This window comes from Mesocricetus auratus, unplaced genomic scaffold (genome assembly GCF_017639785.1).
Source record: "Mesocricetus auratus isolate SY011 unplaced genomic scaffold, BCM_Maur_2.0 Super-Scaffold_100676, whole genome shotgun sequence".
NCBI lineage: Eukaryota > Metazoa > Chordata > Mammalia > Rodentia > Cricetidae > Mesocricetus > Mesocricetus auratus.
In genome coordinates, this window is record NW_024429266.1 from 166,269,936 (window position 1) to 166,297,827 (window position 27,892).

Consider the following 27,892-nt stretch of genomic DNA (forward strand, 5'->3'; position numbering starts at 1 on the left):
ACAAGGCTGTCCACTCTCTCCATACCTTTTCAAAATTGTACTTGAAGTTCTAGTCAGAGCCATATGACAACAAAAGGAGATCAAGAGGATAAAAATTGGAAAGGATTATGTCAAACTTTCACTATTTGCAGATGATATGATAGTTTACATTAATGAACCAAAGAACTCTACCAGGGAACTCTTACAGCTGATTAACACCTTCAGCAAAGTGGCAGGCTACAAGATCAACTCAAGAAAATCAGTAGCCCTATTATATACAGATGATAAAAGGGCTGAGAAAGAAATCAGAGAAACATCACAGTTTACAATTCCCATAAACAAGAAAAAAAACCTTGCAGTAACGCTAACCAACAAGTGAAAGACCTGTATCACAAGAACTTTGAGTCTTTAAAGAAAGAAATTAAAGAAGACACCAGAAAATGGAAAGATCTCCCATGCTCTTGAATAGGTAGGATCAATGTAGTAAAAATGGCAATCCTGCCAAAGCAATCTACAGATTCATTGCAATCCCCATTAAAAAACCACCCTAATTCTTCACAGACCTTGAAAGAACAATAATCAATTTTGTATGGAAGAACAAAACACCCAGGATAGCCAAAACAACCCTTTTCAACAAGGCAATGCCCAGAGGCATCACCATCCCTGACTTCAAGCTCTATTATAGTGCTATAGTCCTGAAAACAGCTTGGTATTGGCACATAAATAGACAGGTAGACCAATGGAATTGAATTGAAAACCCTGATATTAACCCACACATGTATGAACATCTGATCTTTGAAAAAGAAGCTAAAAATATACAATGGAAAGAAAGCATCTTCAACAACAAATGGTGCTTTCATAAATGGAGGTTGGCATGTAGAAGAATGCGGATCAATCCATGTCCATCGCCATGCACAAAACTTAAGTCCAAGTGGATCAAAGACCTCGACATAAATCCAGCCATACTGAATCTCTTAGCAGAGAAAATGGGTGGTACCCTTGAATGAATTGGTACAGGAGAGAGCTTCCTGAACATAACACCAGTAGCACAGACAGTGAGATCAACAATTAAAAGATGAGACCTCCTGAAACTGAGAATCTTCTGTAAGGCAAAGGACACAGTCAGCAAGACAAAAAGGCAGCCTACAGAATGGGAAAAAATATTCACTAACCCCACATCTGACAGAGGGCTGATCTCCAAAATTTACAAAGAACTCAAGAAGCAAGTCTCCACAATACCAAGGGATCCAATTAAAAAGTGGGTTACAGAACTAAATAGAGAATCCTCAATAGAGGCGTCTCAAATGGCTGAGAGGCACTTGAGAAAGTGCTCAACATCCTTAGCCATCTGGGAAATGCAAATCAAAACAACTCTAAGATGCCATCTCACTCCTGTCAGAATGGCTAAAATCGAAAACACCAATGACAATTTATGCTGGAGAGTATGTGGTGAAAGGGGAACACTCCTCCATTGCTGGTGGGAGTGCCAACTTGCACGACCACTTTGGAAATCAATATGGAGATTCCTCAGAAAAAATGGGAATAAAACTACCACAAGACCCAGCAACTCCACTCTTAGGCATATATCCAAAAGATGCCCATTCATACAACAAGGATGTCTGTTCTACTATGTTCATAGCAGCATTATTTGTAATAGACAGAAGTTGGAAGCAACATAGATGCCCCTCAACTGAAGAGTGGATAGAGAAAATGTGGTACATTTACACAATGGAGTACTATTCAGAAGAAAAAAGCAATGGAATCCTGAAATTTGCTGGCAAATGGATGATACTAGAAAAAACCATCCTGAGTGGGGTAACCCAGTCGCAAAAAGAGAAACATGGCATGTACTCTCTCATATGTGGATTTTAGACATAGATCTGGGAAATGCCAGCCTACAATCCCAATGGCAGAGAGTCTGGGAAACACAACCTTCATTCAATGGCTGATGTAAGCAGAGACAGACTCCCATGGATAAGCACTGAGTTGAACTCAAGAAATCCAATAACAGATAGGAAGGACTGATGACCAAAGGGATTAAGACTGGTTGATTTAACCCCCAGAAACAGCTGACTTGACAAGGTTTAGCTCTTGAATCCCAAACTGATGCCTGGGAATCCAGCATGGGACTGATCAAGACCCATGAATGTGAGGAGGCCTAGGTAATCTATTGAGCCTTGGGTAGTAGATCAGTATTTATGCCGGGTATACAAATGGACTTTGGGCTACCATCCAACAATGAGATGCACTCTCACCCGAACTCTTGGGGGAGGTTCTAGGCTCTGCCCTGGATGACATGACAGTCTATGGACACCCCCATGGAGGGCGGTCACCCTCCCTGGGGAAATGAGGGGATTGGTTGGAGGGCATGGGAGGAGGGGAGGGAAACAGAGAGGGACCTGGAATTGACATGTGAAGCAACCTTGTTTCTGATTTAAATTTAAAGTTAAAAATTATATATATAATGTTATCACCACAAAGAAAACAAAGAAATGCTGCTTAACCACAGGCCCAGAATAATGGGCTCAGCCATTCATGGACTGAATGCCACCAAAGCTGTTAGTGGACCATTCCATTTTTGCAAGTTGGTATTTCTAATAGTTGTTAAAGAAACTCAGGCATTATCTACATGCTTGTGATAGAGATAAAGTTCAAAGTCAGTGACTTTGCTTCCTGATAATGATTTTTTCCCGCTGTGACTTTCACCTTGTTTAAAGTTGTCTCCATGGGTATACATATGCATTCAAAATAAACTTTAGTGATATCTAGCCTTAATGCACTTCAAATATGTATTACTATAGGTTCCTATTATATGTTTTCATAGACCAAAATATGTAAACACAGGAAATACTCAATATAGAAAATAGCCCTTTATGAACTTTCAGAAAAGTTCTTATTAATAAACTAGTTAGCATTTGTGTATGGCTCTAGATACTGTCTGAGCCATATTTGATAGCCAGATACTTATTAAGACCATTCTGTGTTTGATTCCAAAGTTGTCCTGAGGATCACACTAGTATTTATCCCTCTAGCTCACCTTATAGCTTCTGGAAATTTTTCTTGGATTGTTTTTCTCTCACTAGCATGTCTGGGTCAAAACAATTACAGTGACTAATTGCAAATGAGTAGCCTTTTAGGCATTTGAATGAATTTGGAAAGATAATTATTTGCTAGGTGGATGGGACTAAAATATGCTGAGACTGCAGGATTCATTGTTCCAGGACGTTATTTTTGGTTCACTGACTAACAGCTGCTACATATGGTAGTTGTTGAGTTTTTTCTAAAGATCCACTTACTGGCACAAATAGTAAATGTTTGCATGTGCTATTTTGATACATCTCCTGTGAGGCTCCATTTCCACATTTAAATATGGATCACATATGGTAAATCAAAATAGTTTTTTTGTATGTAAAGCATATGTCCAATGAATAAACCAAAAACATGTAGTCTATGGCACTGTCATACTCCATATGCCTCTATAAGGGTGAAGGTTTAATGAAAACTAATATAATCAGAAGCCTGAAAGATACGATCATTATGCCTGGTTATCATATTAGTGATGAGAAACAATAAGACAAGTGAAATAATGACTGGTATTCCTCAACTTTTAATTAATATAAAGAAAATGAAAATGTCCAGTGAGATGGCTCAGCTGATGGAGACATGTGCCCTGCAACCCTAGAAACCTGAGTTCACTCTCTAGAAAATACATAAAGATGAAAGGAGAAAATTAACTCCACAAAGTTGTTTTCCGATCTTGACATGTGTATCCTAGCCATTCACTACCACTCACATATCATGTACACAATATAATGATAATAATAGTTTACAAGAATGTGTAAAGCTGTAATGTAAAGCAAATACAAATAAAGTAAATCATGAAAATACTATTTTCCTATATTTTAATTCAAAACAAGTGTGAAATTCAAAACCAACCTAGCATTTTGAATATATACCATTGTTTTTTATAAAGAACAAGAAAATGTTGATGATATTTAAGTGTCTAATTTGTCAGTGAGCATTTTAGCTATGGATTTGCTATTCAAGTCCAATAGGATTAAAAAGACTTTTAGACAAATATCTATACTAAGGAAGAAGAAATGTTTGTATAGAGAGTCTGATGAGTGTTAGTAAGAGCTTAGCAGTGAAGCATCAGGACATTTTGACACAGCAGACCATTGACTGAAAACATGTGATTATAGGCTTGTGCAAGGAAGGCACTTCTGTAAAGTTAGTTGGTGCTATGGATTGAATTATGTCTCCCACACAGGCCATATGCTGATATGTTGAAGCTTTAAATGACCATGTAGTAGAAGCAGAAATGGAAATAAATAGCTAATTAAGTCTGCATGAAGTTGTAAGATTGGGACCTTCCTAGAAGTAATGACTTAGAAATGTCCTGGGTGATGCAGTGGTGCAATTCATCTCTCTCTTTCTCTCTCTCTCTCTCTCTCTCTCTCTCTCTCTCTCTCTCTCTCTCTCTCTCTCTCACTCTCTCTCTCTCTCACTCTCTCTCTCTCTCTCTCTCTCTCTCTCCCTCTCTCTCTCTGTATGTGTGTTTATTCCTTTCCCTCTCGGGAACTTGGAAAGACTGGTACAGTGAGGAAAATAATTCAAGGAAGTTAAATCATTTTGTTTATAGGTCATGTCTTTCTGGTTGGGGTCTAACTTTTCTTCCTTCATACTGAAACACTGTGGGATCCAGAAAATGAGTAAGAATTAAATTACATTCTATGCTGGGTCTTGTTTTTGCTGTATTTCATATTTTAATTTGTTTCCAAATACTTTAAGTTTGAAAACCGTGTATGCTTTATGTGATAACAGAACAATTGAATATTTAATTAAACAGAATGCCTTATTCCCTGAGCATTAGGGGATTTACTTGTAATTTAGTTACATAAATCCTACTGATATCTCGCAGCAGCTCTGTGAGGTAAGAACATCTTAATATTGTTTTTTCTGGAATTCAAAATAATGAAGGGATGACTTACTAAAATTATATCTTAATTTTTCACACAATTTTCATGCTGAAGTAGGTATTTGAAATAAGTTGGTACACTTAAAATAAACACACTTCAACCTAGTACGTAATTGAAAGATGACTATTTAAACAGTACTTTTTAAATATAGTAAAAACTTTGCATGTGAGTACCACACCCCATTTATGGTTGGCAGGAATTCATAGATGTAGTGGATATATGGGAGTTTGTCACCAAACTTTTACATTCTCCTTGTAGCATATTAAATAATCTTTATTAAGTCTTAGTGAGCTTTATCTGAATGCACATTCATTAGTATTGTTTTTAGTGGTTTCTTAGTTAGGGTATTATATTATTGTATTTAAAACTCAAGCAACTTAAAGAAGATAGGATTATTTTGCTTCTACTTCCACTTTACATCATAGCCCATCATGGGAGAAAGCCTCGGCAGGGATTCCACACAGAAACCTGGAATCAGGCAGAGGCAGAGATTATTGGGGGCCATGACTTACTGGCTTTCTGATCATGGCTTACTTGGGCTTATTTCTTATAACACCTAGAACTCCCTGCCCAAGTTGGCTGTTTCCCCAGTGATCTGAGCATATTACCATAAATCAGTCAAGATAGTGTCTCACAGTTGAGGTTCCCTCTTCCCAAATCACATTAACTTGTGTCCAGTTTGTAGACCACTAACCAGCACTGTTTTAGTTCATTGTATTGGAAAATACTGGAAAATCATTTTCACAATAACTGTGCATTGACATTTGAATAATTTTCACCCTTTTACTATGAGATAAGAAGGAAGGAAATAATTTAGTTTTACACATGAATCATTTCTGGTGTGTTTGTGTGTGTGTGTGTGTTGTGTGTGTGTGTGTGTGTGTGTGCTTGTGTATGTAGGATAGACTCTCAGATGTTATTATTTCTGGGTGTCATCAACATGTGATAAGGACACATTTTCTAGAAAACATTGGTGAGGATATAGAAAGATGGTTCAGCAATGAAGAGTATATATATGCTGCTCTTATAGAGGACCCAAGTTTGGTTCCAATTTCCTGTGTCTGGTGGTTCATGGATGCTTGTAACTCTAGCTCCAAGGTATCTGGAATCTTCTCCTTTACGCTATGGGCCACCTATAACACATGCATACACACACACACACACACACACACACACACACACACCAAAAATAAGTAACTATTTAAAAGTGTAAATAAAATGTTGATAAGCAACTATTCTTCAGCTAGTAAAACCAGAGCTAATCAACTTGCATTGCAGTGGATTACTGGAAACAACTGAACTTAATCAAATATATTGATCACCTCTTCATTAAAACTGAGTAACTTCTGGGTGAGTTTCCACGTAAATATATCATTATCCTATTCCTCTCATCATTTGCATGCTATCCTCAATGTTGCAAGAAGGAGATCACTGTCATTCGGGCCTTGGTTCCAAGTGTTGTCTTTGATCCTTGCTGGGGTCTGTATTCCCACTTCTGAACATGCACCCCTTGTCCTCTCAGCTTCCTACTAGTATGAACTATCTCCCTTTATCCCTACTTTAAAGAGACACCCCCTGTGGGCCTCTAGTGGTTTCTCTCTTGGTCATTTTGTAGCTAAGGAACTCTCAGCTGCTTTTTCTAACACATGACTGACAATTGTGGACTGCTGCCTGCAGGTCCAGACGTCTTCCACAGTGCTCACTCTTATATTTTTGAAATGTTACACTGCTATGCCTAGTGTGACTGTCTGGAAGAATTTATCATCTTTGTGACACATTGAGACATACCTCTCCAAACCGTTCATCAGATTTTATTTATGTTTTTTTCCTATGTGCCACTGGAATCTACGTTCTTACCCTCTCTCAACCCTTATTTCTTACTCATGCTCAGCAGAATAAAAAGTGTGCACAGTCCCCATATATTCTTCAGAACACAAATTCATTTTCAGCCTTAAGGTTTTTCAAAGTTGTATTTTGTAATTCTGAGGGGAAAAAAAGGGTCAGATTTCTGTTGCCATAACAAATACCTAGTGTATAAAAACGGGGTGTTTATTTTAGCTCCTGGTCTTAGTGGTTTCAATTCATTTGGCTTCTTTATGTTCAGGCCTGTAATGAAGTAGCAGTGGATGCTGCAAAGGACTTAGCTTATGACTGAAAAACAAAGGAGATAGGGCCTAAGTATTCTTTTCAAGAGCATATCCTCAGTGATCTGAGAATTCCCCATTAGGGGCTATCTCTTCTAATTTCTACTACTTCCCAATGGCACTTCTATGAGTAACCGTTTAACACCCAAGCCCTGTATGAGACAATCAAATCCCCACTATAGCCAAAGCCTGTTTAAGCCTCAGACTTAAAATTAAAATCACTAGTCTTCAAAATTTTCAAACATGCAGGCCTGGGAATGTAACAAAGCTGTTAGCACTTGCCATTCAACAGTGAGGCCTAGAGGCCAGATCCTCAGAATCCATACATGAAGGCCTAATTATAATTATAGACTTGGAAAACAAAGATAGGGGAGCCCTAAAGCAGGCTTGCAAGCAGGAGTAGCTCCATCATTGAACTCCATGTTTAACAGAGCTACACTGCTTCATTGAATAAGATGAAAAATCTTGGGAGAATGATTCCAGATATGAACACTGAGTTTCTACAAACATGAGCATACATGTGCATATGTACACACACACACATAGAAGGTACACTGCATATAAAAAGCTAATGGAAAAAGAAAAAATATGAATCATAGAATGTAATATTAACAGATTAGAGATCTATTTTAAATTATATATAGAATATTCATATGATATATAATGATGAATATAGATTTAAGACAAAAAACCATGCATCTAATGTTTAGCTGGCTTTTTAAGAAGATGAGGGTTATAAATGATTAAGCTTTTTCCTATATCTCATTTAAGATATATCTTGTAGATTAATTTATAGATATTATGAATGAATAATTTTTAAGTCTGTTTAAGAAAGCAGATGATCAATGAAGAAAGCAATCAAGGCCATCGCACTTTCCTCTTGGACTTAGTGAAAAGATTTTTCCCATCAGTGGTAGATGAAATGTGTAAACTTTTTACTGTGTAAGTAAATTGAAGACATAGAGAGATTTGAGTCACCAGAACTATAGAATTTTATATGAATGCATGGTGAGCATGAAAGAGAATTACACTGTCTTTCCTAAAATTTCTTGTGTGTTATCCTTTCTTATTAAGTAGATTGAGAGAATCCTCATTTTTAGTCACTCAATCTAAACTCACGCAGTTTACTACCACATAGAAATAATGTCATTTGTACAGTGTGATTTGCCTTTTCATTTACAAAATTAATTCCTATTCTTCTCAGCTTATTGTCCAGTGCATATAGCTTAAGGGAGGAAAAATGGGGAGAAATAGCTAAATTTAAGGGTCACTTGGGTATAGTATGGAAACATAATACAGCTCAAACATGTATACACATGATGGTGGTCTACATGACATAACCAAGTAATGAGTCCCAATTGAACATTTTTTTGTCACCAAAGGAAGCTTCCAGTCCCAGAACTGGGTTACATCTAATTGAGTCATTGGCCCAAGTAGTCCCACAAGAACCCGCAAACAATTCAGACTGTTGCCAAGATTATAAATTGTCTTCCACAAAGTAATGACAAATTCCCACTGTTGAAGACACTAGCAACACAAATCACTGAACATGAAGATGTCAAACTGGTGCCTACATAGAGCCTTCACCCACATGTGCTAGTGTCTTTGATACAGGAAAGTACTCTTCATGCTAACAAAGGAGGAATGTAAACACCATCCCAGCCTCAAATCCTTTGACCTACATTGTGATCTTCCTGCAAGATATGTTATTGCAATGGTGACCAACAATTGCAGAAGTGATCTGCCAATGTCTGACTTGACTTAAGAGACCCAGTACACAAGGTGCAACCCATACTCAACACTGGATGACCAAGAACCTGAGACCAGACTAGGTAGCTCAGGAACATGGGGTAAAACCAAATAGTATTGTTCTTAAAAATAGAAAAAGACTGGGCTGGAGAGATGGTTCAACCTTTAAAGGCTAGGCTCACAACCAAAAAAAAAAAAAAGGAAAAGAAAGAAAAGAAAAGAAAAAGAAAAAGACTCAGAAATCAGTCACTTGCTTACCCCTCATCAAAGAAGTGTTCTCCTACAACAGATGGGAATAAATATAGAGACCCACAGCCACACATCATGCAGAGAATAAGAGACTTTGGAACACTTGGTACTAAAAAGGAGGTCTTCACTAAATCCCTCACCTTAGGGCTCAGGTAACACTTAAGGAAGAGGAAGAGGTGTGGCAGAGCCCCAGTGGCTTGGGTGCGGGGAGACCAAAACAGCTGGTGGAGGAAAACTACACGTTTCATAATGGTGCCAGAAGTAGAATTGAATTTCCATGTAGAATGACAAAAGCTTTAAAAGAATTTTAGAAACAAAAGAACTGAGATAAGCACAGCTTCTTGGTAGCAGCAATTTTCTTAGGTGGGCTCTGTTTTGCTAGCAACAAGCAGAGACTCACACAGCATGCTTAAGGGAGTCTTCCTGACTCAGCATAAAAAAAAAAACCAGCCAGGTTCTTTTAAGAGGCTCTGCTAACAATTGAATGGTGTGCACGAGCATCTGTCAGTGGCAGTGACCACATCTCCAACCGGCACCATGCTGCTGGATGTCAGCATAGACTGAGGCAGTGTGCTGGAGTCAAATTTATGCCCACCATATTGGAAAAACTGCAGTTTAAACAGCCATGGTTTTTAGCAGATAAGACACGTGGCCAGAAAAACATAAAAGTTTTGCAGTAAAGTCAGATTCAGATGAAGAAAAACATAGGTAGACTTGGTAGAGTAAAAGAAACAAGATGTTAAAAAATAAAACTAAAGTAGCTGGGTGTGGTGGCACACGCCTTCAATATCAGCACTCCAGAGGCAGAGAGGCAGGTAGATTTCCAAAGAGAAACCCTGTCTCAGAGAAAAATAAATAAAATTAAAGAAATAGAGTAATATAAGCCACCTAAAGATGGAAAATACACAGGAAGTCTGGATACTGTATACTATTGTGTTTTTCAGTTGTTCAGTGGCTAAGAAAGGAAAAACTGCTGAAATATACTTGATTATAAATGCTGCTGAATATAATCCAACTTACATATTTCAAAAATGCTTTGACTTCTAACTTTAAATATAAGGACTGGTTGCTTGGAAAAAGAGGTTTTGTTTATGTTTCTACAGAAAATAGAAAGCTGTGGATTCCTTCCAGGCTTCTGTGGTTTGATGAACCAAGACCCTTGGAAGCAGTGGCCTAAGTGATTCAACATCTAAAACAGCTAAGATGATGCAGCCTTACAGACCCCAAAAATAAGGACTTCTACACGCTTCTGTGTTTTGTCAGGATCCCCATGGTATGAACAGCACCCGCATGCAGCAGGAAGCAGTTTGGAATGAGTGACATCCAAATTCCCATATTGTTTATAAACCTTTGTTTTCATCTAAATGGGGTTGCTTATAATTTGTTAATGAACATAACCAATCTCTTTTTAATGGTAAAAGGAGTTTATGGTATGGAAATGAATAATTTCTATGGGTATCGTTTTTTCATTTATTGATACAAATTCAAGGTCAATTTTGTGAAATGTATATTTCTCTTCTTGATTAAGTATTGTGCTTATACTGATCTTTTAAAATGTAATGCATAATTAAATACAGATTGTAGATAGTTACTTATAATACTCAGAATTTATAGTTAGGTAAGTTAGGTTTTCTAGATATACAGAGACATTTGAGATACATAGACATTCTTCAAACCTTTCAAAGACCTTCAGAAAATGGCATTTAAAATGATTTAATGTTTTTCTTGATAATGAGAAATGTCTGCTCCTGCCACATCAATTACGTCTGAGAGGAAGATGGGTATCAAAGATACTCATTATGGAGTTTGCTTTCAACATGGCAAGATTAGCCATTTAGGCAAGAAACTGCTCTTGCCTAGACTGCTTGACTGTTGCTGTATAAACTGGACATGCAGAACCCACAGGAAAGTGACTGCTGAACGCAAACATTCCTTCAGGGGTCCTGATTCATGAAAGAGTCTACCAGACTTCTGAGGACACAGAAAAATGAATGATAGATTGCCAATGCAGATGGACAGTTTGAAATTTCCTCCTTTGCTGAGAAGTCTTTTGGACACATTGTGGCCTTATGGGCTGAAGATGGGTGCCCCAATGTTATAGAGGGTGATTGTCCAGGTAGCAAGATGTCTCTGTCAATCCTAGTGTTTATATGTTATCCTTCTGTGGTCTTTGATGGAGTTTAAGGCAGATAGTTATCATCATAGTTTTCCTTAGCTATAATAAAAGATTAGCTACATATAAGACTTGAGATTCATACAGATAGGATAGATGATAACATACTTTCTTTAAATATTACTAAATGTTAATAGACAAAATATTGCAACTATGTTCTTACTTGATAGCTGTTCTGTTATATATAATTTGACTATGTCAAAGTTAAAACCTTTTTTTTAGACAGAAAAGAGGAGATGGTGGGGAAGTCCTGTGTATATGTCAATAAAGCACTGTTGGCCAACAGTGAAACAAGACAGGTGGGACTAGGAATTGAGGAGGATTTTGGGAAAGAGAGACACAGGCAGAGACAAAGTAGCCCTCCAGATAAGAAAGATGTCCGGACCCTTTTCTCTGGTAAGAGAAATACTTAGATTAACAATTATGGGTTAGCCAGTAAGAAACGAGCAAACGGCCCACAGCTTCATAATTAATATAGCCTCCTATGTGTTATTTGGGGACTGCAACTGTGGCAGAGCCCACGCAGCTTGCAGGGTGGGGGCGGGACCAAAGCAGCTGGCAGAGGAAAACTGCACATTACACAGAAAAAGAATATAATAGCTACAGGTGATAGAGGACTTGATGTAAATGTCACCCTCCAAAGCAACATATTTAAAGCCCATATGAAATCCTCACAGAGACTGAAGCAGCATATACTGGGCTTATAAGGGTCTGCACCAGTTATGGTCATGGAGATGAGAAAAGTAGACAAATGTCTCCATCCCTAACCCAAATGGAATCTCCAGTTCAAAACCACTTGCAAACTAAAATTAAGTTCTCTCCAATAGAGTGTCCCTGTGGGGGCCAAGAAACTACTTTGTTGTTATGGCCCCTTTTCATTTCTGACTTTGTAAGTTTGGATATTCTCTCTTTGTCTTTTAGTTAGATTGGATAAGGATTTTTCTATCTTGTTAATTTCTTAAAAGAATCAACTCTTTATTTCATTGATTAACTGTATTGTTTTCTTTGTTTCTATTTTATTGATTTCAGACCTCAGTTTTATTACTTCCTGCTATCTACTTCTCTTGGGTATGCTTGCTTGTTTTTGTTTTAGATCTTCCAGGTGTGTTGTTAGATTGCTAGTATGAGATACCACCATTTTTATTTTTTATTAATTTATTTTTTATTAAAATATTTTACTCATTTTATATGCCAAACACAGTTCCCCCTTCCAGCTCTCCCCACCTCCCCCAACCCACGCCATTCACTCTCAAAAATGAACATCTGATTTTTGACAAAGAAGCTAAAAATATACAATGGAAAAAGAATATTCAACAAATGGTGCTGGTATAGCTGGATGCTGGCATGTAGAAGAATTGGGATAGATCCATGTCTATCACCATGTTCAAATCTTAACTCCAAAAGGATCAAAGACCTCAACATAAATCCAGCCTCACTGAACCTCTTAGAAGAGAAAGTGGGAGGTACCCTTGACCGAATTGGTACAGGAACTCAAGAAGCAAGTCTCCAGAACACCAAAGGATCCAATTTTAAAAATGGAGTGCAGAACTAAATAGAGAATTCTCAATAGAGGATTCCAAAATGGCCAAGAGATACTTGAGAAAGTGCTCAACATCCTTAGCCATTAGGGAAATGCAAATCAAAACAACTCTGAGATACCATCTCCCTCCCTTCAGAATGGCTAAAATAAAAAACAATAATGACAGTTTATGCTGGAGAGGATGCTGAGAAAGGGATACACTCCTCCACTGCTGGTGGGAATGGCAACTTGTGCAGTCACTTTGGAAATCAGTATGGAGATTCCTCAGAAAAATGAAAATCAGCCGGGCGTTGGTGGGGCACACCTTTAATCCCAGCACTCGGGAGGCAGAGGCAGGTGGATCTCTGTGAGTTCAAGGTCAGTTTGGTCTACAAAGCAAGTTCCAGGATAGCCTCCAAGACAATACAAAGAAAAATGAAAATCAGTCTGCTACAAGATCCAGCAATTCCACTCTTAGGCATATACTAAAAAGTTGTACCCTTATACAATAAGGACATATGCTCAACTATGTTCAGAGCAGCATTATTTGTAATAGCCAGAACCTGGAAAGAACCTAGATGCCCCTCAACTGAAGAGTGGATAGAGAAAATGTGGTATGTTTACACGATGGAATACTACTCAGCAGAAAAAAAAATGGAATCTTGAAATTTGCAGGCAAATGGATGGCACTAGAAGAAACTATCCTGAGTGAGGTAACCCAGTCACAAAAAACAAGCATGCTATGTACTTACTCATATATGTATTTTAGACATGGAGCAGGGCATTGCCAGTCCACAGTCTCACTGCCAGAAAGTCTGGGGTGCAGGAAGGATCCTAAGAGAGATATGCATGGTAACCCGGAGAAGGGTTAGGGGATTCGATCTCCTAATTGGATTGTGGGGGTAAAAGGAGTGGGCAGAAGGAGATGTGAGAAAGAGAGGGAGAGAAAAGGAGGGGAGAGGAGGACGTGGGAGAGCAGAAAGGTTGAGCCAGGGTAAGAATAGAGGAGAAAAGGATAGGAGATACCATAAAAGAGGAAGCCAGTATAAGTTGGAGGAGTGATCTAACACTAGTGAGATCTTCACAGATCTACAAGAATGACATCAACTGACATTAAGGCTACCTTAAATGCCGCTCATGATAATGAGAATGATGACTACCTTATATGCCATCCTAGAACTCTCATCAAGTGGCTGATCGAGGCAGAGGCAGACACCCACAGCTGTGAACCGATTTGAACTCCTAGAACCCAGTTGCAAAGAGTAGTGATGACCAAAGGAATCAAGATCAGGCTGACGAAACCCACAGAGGCAGCTGACCTAAACAAGGGGGAACACATGGGACCCCAGACTGATAACTGAGGGGCCAGCATGGGACTGATCCAGACATCTCTCCCACCGAACCTGGGTGACAGAGAGGAGGCCTTGGCAATCTGTGGGACCTTAGACAGTAGAGCAGTATTTATTCCTGACATACAGAGGGACTCTGGGAACCCATACCACGTGGCACGACGCTCTTTCAGCCTGTACACATGGGGAAGAACCTAGGCCCGTCTCGGGATGATGTGACAGACTCTGAAATACTGTCATGGAAGCTCTTGCCTTCCCTGGGGAGTGAAGGAAGGATGGAGTGGAGATGAGGGGTTGGGAGGATTGGGAGCTGGGTGAGGAGGGGAGGTAGAGAGAACTGAAAGTGACATGCATAAAAAGTTAAATAAAAAAGTATGGAAAAAGAAATATTATCTTGGAGGATATTTGATTTTATGTGTGTGAAATGACATTCTTCATCCTTTATTAATTCTAGTTTGAAGTCTATTTTGTTAGATATTAGAATAGATATACAGGCTTGTTTCTTAGATCTGTTTGCTAAAATATCTTTTTGCAAACCTTTACTCTGAAGTCTTTGATACTGATTAAAGTTTTTTGTATGCAGCAGAAGTATAGTTCCTGTTTGGATACCAATTCTGTTAGTTTGTGTCTTTTGTTTGTTTGTGTTTCAAGACATGGTTTCTCTGTAGTTTTGGAGCCTGCCCTGGAACTCATTCTGTAGACCAGGCTTGCCTCAAACTCTAGGATCCCCAAGTTGATGTATTTACTGTATTAGGAATGAGTAAATATTTGCACATGACTAGATGAATTAATTTTCTATACTATACCTTTTATCAATAAACAAAAATGATTGGAAACTGACTGATGTAAGCTCTAGTCAGGGATAAAGCTATATTCCTAATAGGGCTCCCCAAAATTGTTTCATATTTTTTAATTACCTAGTGATCATGTGTTTAGGGTTACATGGTATTAATGTATTATGTCTTACAATTTTCTGTCATTCTTCTAACTGTACTTCTCTCCCAGAGAAAATAACTAATCAAGAGCCTTCTTGAAAAAGAGATGGATGTAAACCATATTGTAAGTATGGATTTTTAAATGTGCAGCATTTTAATCGGATAGTTAAGTGCCATCTGGACAGAGGAGACCACATTCCTACTCTGATCACTTAATCATGTGGGCTCAAGAGGCAGAGAATTTTCAGTTTTAGCTAACCTCTGTTTTTACCACAAACACAGTAACAGCATTGGGAATCTCAAAAAGTATTTCTCCTGTGTTCTAAACATTGTACTACAAAACACATGGGAAGTGCACAAACAAATCCCAATAATGCATGTACAGCAATCAGAGCACTGTCTTATTTTACAGATTGACAGTGTATTGTGAGTGTTCTTGACTTGGCTGGTGCTACACATCCATCATTATCACAGGGCATGTACCTAGTAGGACAGTTTCTACTTCCTCCCATCCTCAACCCGCATTGTCTAGATCTTCTATATACTCCAAAGCTTCCTGGGCTAAAGGGTTTCTGGTAACTAGCAACTCTATTAAATGATTATGAGTTCTAAGAGTCAAGGCCTATGGAGAGCTATGCTTTCAATGGAAGGTTTTGTGGGATATCAGTCATGCTGCTTTCTCTATTTTATTTTTCTGCGAGATGATTTTGAGCTCATGAACTATAAGCCAATATATGTATTAAGCCAATATGTGTTAATAAGGCATATGAATAGATATATGTGTATTTTAGATGAAAATTTATTATAGAATAAAATGACTCTTAATTTTATTTTCTTCACTTTGTAGTGTATGTATTAGAAATAGGAATTTACATACTGGAAACATCTTGTCTAATATTTTCTATTTGTTTGTTTTGCGACATAGAAGACTTGCATTCCCTGTAAAAATATATATATTTTACTATAAGATTTTAAATATTTCTGTACAACTGGAAGATTTTAATCATTTATACTTTTTATGAGAAAATCGGTACTTACATAAGCAACAAATGCTAAAACTGGTCACTAAAGTAGTTTGAAAGAAAATGACACCCATAAGGCGTGGCACTGTTAGGAGGTGTGGCCTTGTGTGAGAAGGTATGTCACTGTTGGGATAAGTTTTGAGGTCTTTGTCACTCAAGATATGCCCAGTGTGACACACAGTTGACTCCTGTTGTTCGAAGATCGGGATGTAGAACTCTCCACTCTTTCAGCACGATGTCTGCCTGCCTACATGCTGTCATAACAATATAGGACTAATCATCTGAAGCTGTAAGTCAGCACCAATTAAACATTCATTTTTATAGGAGTTTCCACAGTCATGGTGTCTCTGTAGAGCAAAATAAACCCCGACTAAGACAGTCACATTTGTAATGTTTTCTTGGCAAATGAAAAATAGACTAAGTTTCTACAAAAATGTAAGAGGATAGAAACCAATGTCTTTCCTGTGAGAAAAAAAATAAAGTAACCACTGCTCTGTAGATGAATTGCTTTAAGAATTCAGCAACCCCTGGGATGCCAGTTTGTCTCTAAATATAAACCAAACATGCAGCAATGTTTCATTCTGTGGTGTTCTTTGCCTCATGCTCTTCCCTAAAGCACACTTTCTTCCTACATATTCAAATTCCACATCCCTTCCTCAAATTCTCCAGCCACTCAGTCTTCATTGTGCTTTTTTTTAACTCTCCATGTTCTTTCCTTTTTCTCCCAAAGATACTCTATTTCTTTCTTTGTATCTTTAGTAGTTTAAGTTTAGTACTGAGTGTTCTCAGTAGGAAAAAAAATAGTGTTTCATATTCTCTTATTTTCCCCATGACTCTGTCCCTTCTTATATTTTTCCTTCCATTTAGACAGTTTCACAGTAGATGGTAAACTAAATAAAAATGGAATATTTGTTTCTGTATATGATTACAATTTTCTTTTATCCCAATGACAGTATAAGGAGAAAAGTTGTTTTTACAGTTTTATAGTTATTAGTTCTTCCTACAGTTTCTGGAAAATGAATAAGAAAAAGTACCAATTTTGCTTCATAGTTTCAGAATGTTTCAATCTACCCTAAAGGATAAGTATGTAAACAACTGTCTCCAGGATCCTGAGGCAGAAGATATTAAATTTAATGTTAGACCCCAAAGAGAGAGAGTACACAGGGCCAGAATAAGACTATCAAAAGTCTCCACTTGTGATCTACTTCCTCCAAGAATTTTCAGCTCCTGAGGCCTTTGGGAGCAGGTCCGGAGGAATTTTATACTCAAGACATGTCAACTTTTAATCATGGAATTTTTATTTTCCTAACTTGAATGGAGGTATTACTGAATTTAACCTACTGAAAGTTAACAAAACTAGTCTCCAAAGATAGGGAGTAATTTCCCTAAAATACAAATTATTGTATCATTTAGTGTCTTACTCTACTGAGAAAAATGTAGTATTTCTACTAATCATTTATTCTTCTCCCATCAATATAGCATCCCAGATTCACCCCTATTTCTTTAATCATGTAAACTATAGATTCCAAGAGAAAACTGTTATAACTATTAAATATCTAACTACTGGACATCCCACTAAATGTGGAATAGCTTTTGTGGCTGAAGAAGTACATTGTACTTGTGTAACTAATGGGCACTAATGGTATACATGCCACTAAGTAACTATTAAAACAATGTTGACCAAAACACCTAGTATGATTTGTGGGTTAGCTGCTTAAATATTTATGAAGCTATTTCAACATATTTTATTTATTACAAAATGTTTATAGCATAATTATTTGAAGAATGAAGCTTCCAACTTCTATTAAAGTTTTAAATGGAGATCTAATTCTTTTCCATCATTCTGTTCCAATATTAGGTCTTACTAGGTGAGAAATGTTCTTTAGTGGATATTCATTGCCATGAAACTATTGATCTTTCAGTCATTCTACCTATTGATGCTTTCAAAAGACCGTCTCTATGCATATCATTGGAAAAAGGACTGAAGTTTCCAGCATTTTTATTAGAACAGAAAGTATGCTTACAACCTACAACATTCTTGGAGAAAAATACCTTACTCACTTGACATGCAGAATATTACTGAAGGTACATCCTGTTTACATTTACACTACATGCATGAACAATCTTTCACTAATTTCTTTCCTGCAACTTTATTTTGGAGGGATCAATTATTCCCAAAGGTATAATCAACAACTTTTGATAAATTGCAAAGCAAAATAAATAATTATTCAACAGAAATTAATGGTTTTATAAAGAATAAATCATACAGCTGAATGACTTTTTTAAATCAAGCATTAGTAGAAAACTCATGGAGGACCATATTTTACCTTTATGTGTTCTGTATATGTCATGATTTGAGATTTTCAAATGAACTATAGAATTAAATAATCAGTTACTCTTACCACATTTTCTTTTAAAAATTCCATATTTCAAACTTTTCATGTAAAATGAAACAAACTAAACAGAATGTCAGAATCTGTTAGAACGTCTCAGTTCATATTATTTATAAAAATTATCGTTCATTAATTATGTTCTATCTTGGTAAGGTGTGTGTGTGTGTGTGTGTCCTTTAATCGTAGCTTCAGTTTCCCTCTCTTGTTTCTCTTTACCCTCCTATGCTCCCCTTACTTTTCCCAAATAGTCCCCTTCCACTTTTGAGACAAGCCAAGCTTCTATTTGTGAAGAGAAAGGTGAAATATTTGTCTTTGTTAATTTTTTACTTCTCCTGCTGTGATGATACCCAGTTCTGCACATCTTCCTGAAAATGGCATAATTACATGCTTACTTGTGGCAGAGTAACACATAATTGTTTATGGAAACCACATTCTCTTTATCAGCTCATCAACTTGTGAGTACCTAGACTACTTTTGTAAGTTGCATACTATAAATAGATCATAATAAAGGAAGACTACACAGGTATCTCTGTGATTTACTGAGTTATTTCATTTAGATATTTAACCAGAAGTGGTATGGTTGGGTCATATATTAGTCTTATTTATAGTATTTTTGTGGAACTCCTATAATGATTTTATAGTGACTTACTAATTTACATCTGAACCAAAATTCTAGAAGTATTTCCTTTTTTTACTGTATACTCGTCAGGTTTTTTTTTTTAAGTAGCTGTTCTGAGATGAGATTGAATGCCACTTTAGTTTTTTTCATTTCCCTGATGGCTAAATATATTGAACATTTTTCCACATATTGATTCTTTATTTGTACTTCTTTTGATAAGAGCTCAGTGTGTGTGTGTGTGTGTGTGTGTGTGTTTGTTTGTTTGTTTGTGTGTGTGTGTTCATCTGGGGAAGTAGCCATAGATGAAGTTCAGAGGTTATTATTGGGTATCTTCTTTAGTAAGTCTAGCTTACTTTTACATCCTTTTTTTTAAAGTGGAACTTTAGCAATTTAGTTAAATTGGATAGCAAGCTACCAGAATTCACTTGCCTCTGTCTCCTAAGAGCTGGCATTACAAACACATGGAGCCATGCCTAGCTTTTTATGTGTGTAATGGATCTGATCTCAGATGCTTACATACACACACTTTATTACAGGAGCTCACTCCTCACCCTACTCAATTACCCATACATACAAAGCTGCTTCCAGTTACATCTGAAAATTGCTTCCTGGCTTTGGTGGCATGTTGCTTTTCAACTGGCCACAGTCCCACTGCTCTCTGAGATATCCTGTATTTAGTTTGCTTTCTGTGGCATTTACTTCAGTGTTCTATATAGTCAAATGTCATGAGCTTTTCCTGCTTCTTCATTACTTATTATGTGAATATTTCTCCCTAGTATTAAGTGAGAATAAACCCATTAAAATAGCTACCTTATCATGTGTCATGTGCAGACACTGGAGTTAATTTTCTGTTTTCATAGCCTCTAAATATATTCTGGTTTCTTCCAATTCTTCTCATAACTTAAGCTTTCAACTGAATTTGAGGTAATTCAACCCCATCTTATAATTATTGTATTTCTCTGTGTAATTTGGAAGCAGTGGGATACCATCCAGTCAGTTGTGAAAAAATCTAATGAGCAATTAAAATAATAGTTTCTAATAATTTAGTTTTCCTATAAGTAAAACAAACTTCCATCTCGCCTTTACATCTTGCTTTGTCTCTTTTGTAATCCTTTTTTTTTTTTTTTTTGGTTTGGTTTACTGTTTCCTTTTACTTTTCCTTCTTGTACTTCTGAGAGAAAACTATGGGTCTAGGTGTTGAAAATAGGTGTATCTGAATCTTGATCACAATCAGATGAAAGGCTTGATTCTCTAACTATTCCTGACCATCAAAGACTACAGACAGACATTACCCTTATTCTACGTGGAGCACTGTACAGAAAAGTTTGGGAGCTTCAGATGCCAAGCTGTTTTTTTTTAATCTTTGAAAGTCCCACTGTCCATCACAGTTATCTACCTGCCACCTACCATTCACATATTTTCCTTTGTCTATTCTTTATGCATTGGCCCCCAGAATTTCTTATTTGGGGCTTGTCTTGGTTTACCGAGCTAGAGCTCTAGTGGGTTAAGTTACAAAGCAGAAGAGAACTCAGTAGCTGCCTCTGGTCATATGATAAGGACATTATTTTCCCCTCCTAACTCTTTCTTTTCCTTTGGAATTCATGTTTAGCAGCCATAAAAGACAGAAAACATGACTTTAAAAGATGCAATTGCAGGTGAAAACTCTTAGGAGGAAAAAGGCATACAAGGAAAGAGTAACACTCTTATTTTCAAAGTGTGAATCACATACTAGAACCGTGATGCCACCAAACAAACCATGGAAATACACCTTTGGAGGTGAAAATATGATTCTTGGGAATGTGATAATAGTTTCTCTACAGCACACAGAAAATATCAGTGGAACATTTGTTTTTCTTTTTATTTCTCACAACAAACATAAGAAAATTTAATATAAGACCTTGTCATAAGAAGAAAATTTGCTATCAATCTTTGCAGTCTTTATCAAAATCAAATTTCATTATTCTTCTAGAAGACAACATTCTGTCACGATCAAACTTCCTGAAGTACCATAGATGAGTAGCTTTCAACTAAGATGAAAGTTGATGGAGGTTTCTTCTATGTGGAAAATGAAAGCAATGGTTCTCACATGTGTCTGGATATGGCAGTGATAAGGATTTTAAAGGTTCTGAAGTCTGGTGCCAACTGCACATTGCCCCATTTTCTTTACCTGGGGATAATGTAGGCAGCAATAAACTTAAAGATCCATGGATAATTAAAATTCAGCACATTTTTATGAGCCACTGGGAAGAGGTTGTTTTTTCTTTAAGAAAAAAAAGTAGAAGGAGAAGATTTAAGTACAAAATGAAAGAGAAAGAGTCAGGAACTCCTGTATCTTCCTAAAGGGATAATCACAAATATAGAGCAGGAAAAGGGTGAGGTGAACACTAGAGTTCCTGAACCCTTTCCAGTGCTTAAATCCTCTCCATAAAGAGAAATGCCAATTTCAATATTTCTCTGACTGAACGGCCAGCTGAAAATGCAAAGATATTGAACAACAATGAGACATGCATCTATGTGAAGGCTACTAAATTATCAGCTTTACTCTTGGACATAGGGTATATAATTGTGTATAGGAGTATTTTATATTTTTGTGGAAATTTTGCTTCATTAATTACATTTATTTGATTGTCCCAGTAATCCTATGTGTGAAAATCATAAATTTTCTTCATTCTGCAAATAATACTGAGACCAGAAAAGTTAAATGATATGAGATCTGCTTAAGTTTGGTTCCAGAGAGGAAAAGGAATGTGCCCATTGATCAGCTTAGACACACAAAAATTTCTAACTCTTGTCTTTGAGGATGTGTCTGTTTTTTTTTCATCAAGTAGGCACAGTGTGGAATCGACTAACGAAGTGAGTCTTAGTGAGAGATAGTCTAGGTTAGGTTTACCTGTGGGTATGTCTGCAGAAAATTGCCTTGGTTACATTAATTGAACCTAAAAGTCAGTGGTACCATTTCCTAAACTGCATAAAAAGGGGTGAAATTGTTGTGAACACAAACATGCATCATCTCCTCTTTCTCTGTTCTTTATGTGGATTTCCTATGACTAGGTGCTTCAAGTTCCTGCTGCTGTGACTTCTCCATGATGATGAACTGTAACCTGGAATTGTAAGCCAAATAAAGCTAGTCTCCCTTAAATTGTTTTTCCCATGGTAATTTATCACATCAACAGATAATGAAACTAAAGCATCTTCAAAATAAAATCATCTTCATTTAATAGAAGAAACTGAGACAATTACCTTTATAATCATAGATCTGTGTTTATCTATATATATATATAGATAGATAAATATAGATATATAATTTTAGAGGCACAGAAAAAATAAGTAAATACATAGACATAAGACAAAAATATCTAGGAGACATACAGGCCTAAGTTTTAGTCATTATAGTTTACTCCCTGTATGAATCTTGAAAGCTTTGTTAAGAGGTAAGGTTGTTTGGAACTAATCAAACTCTAAAACAAAGTAGATATGAGATGCACTTTGGAATTGAACTCTGAAACATGTGGGATTTGGCTATTATTTATTTGCGGCATCAGCAATTAGCAACTAGGCATCATTCCTCTATCCCATCATTCCCTTTAGCCTCCATGGTCTCCAGACATTTTTTTCCACACTCAATGTAAGAACTTCATGCAGAATTGCTTACCTGAACCTCAGCAATCATATTTCTTTATGTTTATGGAAATAGAAAGAGAGGAGATAAGCTAATTCTGGTCAAATAAATCTAGGCTTAGATCTACTTTTCAATGTACATTTAAGAGAAGGCTGTACTCTTATTTTTTTTATATTTGGAGGCAAAATGAGTCTTCTTTTGGCCATGTAGACATTGAGTGAAAGCTGATAATCAACTAACAGGTAGGTGTTACAGGGGTGGAAGGATGATATGGCAATGTGCTTTAACTCATTAAATAAAAATTCTCTATATTTTTAAGTAATATGAATAATAAATTTGGTTTGATTGTCATTCCAAGTGGCACTGAGAATGTTCCAGCTAGTAGTGACACCCCCAAGGACATCTTCAATTGCCAAACACAGGAAACACTTGGGTGATTTATTGATAAAACACTAAGTGAGTGAAAGAAAAGAAATTCTCAGTTTAGCCGGGCAGTGGTGGCACACGCCTTTAATCCCAGCACTCGGGAGGCAGAGGCAGGCGGATCTCTGTGAGTTTGAGGCCAGGCTGGACCGATAGCCTCCAAAACAACACAGAGAAATCCTGTCTCATAACAACCAAAAAAAAAAAAAGAAATTCTCAGTTTAAACTATGGAGGCCTCACTGACAAAGGACTCAATTTAATCTAAATTCTAGAAATGAGGATAAATAATCAGAAAGACTTAGGTTAGAAATTACTGTTATCATCTCTTCCAAAAGAGACTAAACAATAAAAGTAGTTAATGATACACATGGCTATGTATTAAGGTTCATCAGTATTAAAAGCACCACAATATTACAAAGACATTTTTGTTTCAATCTCTCACTGTTCTCTTTGTAGTAGCTATTTTATCTTTTACTGTCATAGAATGGCTACCAGCAGCTACAAACTATTTTTTCTGTTATAGCAAGTCAAAAGAACACCATTCCTATAGCTCTCTTAAAAGTACAAGGACACTCCTCAGAAGCCCTCATTAGATAGCAGCTCACATATAATTGGCCACCCTCAATTCCTGTGGCTCAAACCTATTCCTGTGACCCTGGAAATTGGATGTGCTAATCGGCTTACATCAGGGGTAGGCTCAGTTTCACTGGAAGCACAGAGGCTAAGTGCGAGCAGAAAAGGGGGCTAAACATGACAACTCGAATAAGGATGCTGTTGCCAACATGATGAGGAATTTGGATGCTGGACAGTGAAAAATTACAAATGTTAACTACAACATCAAATAGCCAAACAATTTCAGCAGATTAGATGTGAATATAAATGACTTGGGCTTGAAATCTACAGGCTATGGGTTTGAGCCAAATTGAATAACTTACAGAGCTCTTCCAAAGAGCAGAGATGATGTGGAATGGCATTCATAAAAAAGTTACACTGGATGAAGAATGGAATGAGGCCCTTGACCCAGGTGGTATAATCACTTCATTGGAGAAGGCTGTTGAAGGCCAAATATCAAGTCAGGAATGATTAACTGTGATGGGTACAGCTCAACAGGCAATAAAACTATAAACAGCAGAGCCAGAATACATCCAGGAATGGTGATTTTTGTGACATTGAACATTTTGTTTTAAATGAATATGTATGTGCTACAGGAGCCACATTATCCAAGAAAACATGGCATTTGATATCATGAAACATGCAAAACTATGTATCACTTGATATTTCCAGTTGTCCCAATAATGTATTGATTTAACAAGTATTTGTGCCTTTTTGTTAAGAAGTATATGGTTCCCCACAACTTATAGATGGAGACCCATGGAATGAGTTTTTATTGTCCTTATGACAATATCTATTCATTTGTTTCAAAGGCTGTTGTGGAGTAAGAACATTTATTCCAAAGGATCCTTATTTCACACAGTCTCTGGATAAGCTAAACAGAATTTAAATGAAAGATGTAATAAACTGTCAAGGTGGACAGGATCTTGATAACTTGGGTTGACAAGGAAGCAAGCATTCCAATTCAACAGTCTACAAGAATTCTAACAATTTCCTGCAAGCCTAAGCTCTCAGTACACCTTGAACAATTATTTCAACATAGTTATGGAGATTTTCTAAAAAGTTGTATCATTTGCTAAAGATAGGAAACATTTGTTTGGTCAAGTGAAGGTTACTGAGTAGTGAGGAATGAAACAGAATATGCTGATGTGGTTCCAAACATCAGCACTGTAAAGTACCCCTCCAAAGAGTTGCCTTCTGGGTTTCTAAACTGGATTAGCACCCATACACAACTTTCCCCACTCTTACAAATGATCAGGTTCTGACAAGCTGTGTCATAAATTCGTTTCTTCTCATATTCTCTATTGCTTAACAAAATGCTATATTGAGAGACAAGTTTATAATGGATGTAAATTCCCAGAGTAAATTGATTCCCTTTGTTTTTTTCTGTATATTCTCCCAGGATTAGGCTCATGCAATCTAAAGTCATAATGTGAGAATTCATTTGACTTCATAATAATATCACTGGTAAGTTATGATTAATTTCATGACTCCACATAACTTTTTTCCATAAGATGCTAATAAAACTAAAATGGTCTTTTGTCACTTGGAGTTTTAAATGTTTTACACATGTAAATCTCAACTGCTTGGCAAGGCTTCAATTAAAACAAATACAGCTAACCCAATTGTGAAATGTTTACTTTTCAATCCCTAGTCAAAAACATTTGTTTAATCATTCTTCATTTGAAAACTAGTTGAACATGTGTAGGTTTACATGCGATTCTATTAGTGCATTGGCTTACTTTGGAGATTTTGTTAATGATAAAGTAAATCTAGCCTATACTAGCTAAAGTAATCTTTAAATTTACCTTCCATATCTATCAAATTAGTGAACAGATGAATGGGAAGAAATGAAGGTGGGATGCCTATCAACAAGTCTCCAATATCTGCTACTCTCATTCCCTCTTCCTTACCTTCTTCCCTGTACCTGTCTTGTCTTTCATGTAAGACTTATTCATTCAAGCCTTCTGATCTGATAAGAATCGATTCTAGGAAGTCCATAGATCTATGCTTATCTATGCAACCTGCCAATCAAAAGGTAACTCCTTTTATTACCATTTCCACTGTAAAAATCCTACCATGTTATATATCATTGCTTAAAACACCTACAGATTAAGTAGATATATGAGAAATATTTGGGCAAAAATCACAAACTAAATTCTTTGTCCCAAAGTCCTGGGATCTTCCAAATAAATAAGAAGGACAACCAAAATTTATCATTGACTTCATGAGAATTAAAATGCAGGACTCTAAATAAAATGTTCAACAGGAAACTACAATTTAATTATAGTTGGGGTAAGCATTCGTAAGAAATAGTAAAAGAGATTGAAATACATTTAAAATAGACAGAAAAAGATCCTTTCAAGGAGGTGATACCTACAATGGCATCCAAAGTGTAGGAGTTAGTGAAATGAAGGATATAAGAGGTTCCCAGGCAATGGGGAAAGGGAGAAAAATGGAAAGCATAAGCATAAATAAATCCCTGAAATTAGCCTAGAAACAAAATTAGAAGGTTAAAATATCAAAAGATATCTTATACAACCATTAATGAGAGTCTTTTTAATTTCTAGATCATGTGATACGTACTTCTTCATCCTTATCGATGTAGTTTCGTAATGAAATTAGACAAAAAGAACATGAACAAAGTGTCTTTGTCACTGTTTGGTAGACAACCTCAAACAAATGGTCATTTCTCTGTTTTCCCACCTGTTTGTGTAGGCTACTGGGTCAGACTGAGTTGTCATCTCTAATAGTGTCTGTCTCAAGGCATTGGCTGGTTCTGAGGCCAGTAAAGCGACTCACTGGAAAAGAACACACAAAGGTGTTAAAGCTTACTCTATGGAATGCTTTCTGATAAAAGGCACTAGACTCTCACAAGGTGATTAAGGGTAAGTGAGAATACAATGAAATGGGGTGATGGGGTAACAAAATATTGCCAAGACAAGATCTTCTGAAGCTATGGCCTTTCTTAGCCATTCTGGTTGACATTGAGACCCCTGAACCACTGCTCAGCAAACAGTAACAAACAGCTGCCTCTAAGGCAGCCAATGCAGAAGACTGTGTAGTTTAGTTTTGCTGACAATGATCTACTAGAATGTTGCCAAAGGTGTTTGTTCAATGGAATAAAAGCTAAGCTTAGAAACACTAACCACCAGGGCTTTTCATTTCTAAGATACAGGCCAAAATATCTGCTAAATAGTACTTTAGCATTGGAAACCCATTAATGGAAACTATTTGTTTCTGGTGAAAATAACTGCATCTACCACAGATTGTAAATATAACATCATTTCTTCCCTTACCTTATACAATTGGGACCATCAAGCAAAAGGTCTTCCCTCCAGGAAGGCTGATCTGCCTAAAACCATGATAAAGAAAGAGGAGGACTAATTATTCCCTTGAAGAGTTAACATACTTTTCCATTCCAGAATTCCTATGCTTTGGGCATTCAGTCCATATTCATGTAGGTATATTAAGTCTGTCTACTTTTGTGAGTCCTTTCTCAAAATCACACAATTTTCCATTTTTATTCTTTTCCTTACATTTTCCTTCTTTTCGATACTTTTCCAAAGCTTGTAATGGCTTCCAGGACAGTCTGGACTTTCTCTAAGTAAACTCCTGGCATCCAAAGGACCTGCCCACACAGGAAAGGCATCAACCCTTCCAGACCCCAACCTCCAGAGATCCCAGTTTCAGGTGAGCTTGGGTCTCCCTGGGTCCACTCCCCACCCCCTGCCCATCACCCATCCCCTCAATCTTCCAGGGCCCACTCCTGGCATCCAGAATTTCTGCCCACACAGGAAAAACATCAGTCTTTCCAGACCCCAACCTCCTGTGACCCCAGCTTCAGGTGAGCTTGGGTCTCCCTGAGGTCACTCCCCACTCCCCCACCCATTACCCATCCCCTCAATCTTCTAGGGGCTTGCTCCTGGCATCCAGAAGACCTGCACACAAAGTAAAGGCATCAGCCCTTCCAGGCCCCACCCACTGGCATCCCCAGCTTCAGAGGATCCGCCCACACAGGAAAGACACCAGTCCTTCTAGACCCAACCTCCAGAGTCCCCAGCTTCAGACCCCACCCTCCAGCATCCTCAGCTTCAGCTTCAGGAAAGAAGGAAACCAGTGGAGAC

The 27,892-nt window shown here is 37.2% G+C and overlaps 1 long non-coding RNA gene across 1 annotated transcript in view; it reads right to left on the reverse strand.

Moving 5' to 3' along the window:
* LOC121137215 overlaps positions 1 to 27,131 on the reverse strand; it is a 50,641-nt gene extending 23,510 nt beyond the window's left edge. Inside the window, exons 1-2 of the long non-coding RNA XR_005874447.1 lie at positions 27,065 to 27,131; positions 26,472 to 26,566 (exon numbers count right to left, since the gene is read on the reverse strand). This is a non-coding gene — a long non-coding RNA (uncharacterized LOC121137215). The remainder of the gene's footprint in view (positions 1 to 26,471; positions 26,567 to 27,064) is intronic.
* Between the last annotated feature and the right edge of the window lie 761 nt (positions 27,132 to 27,892).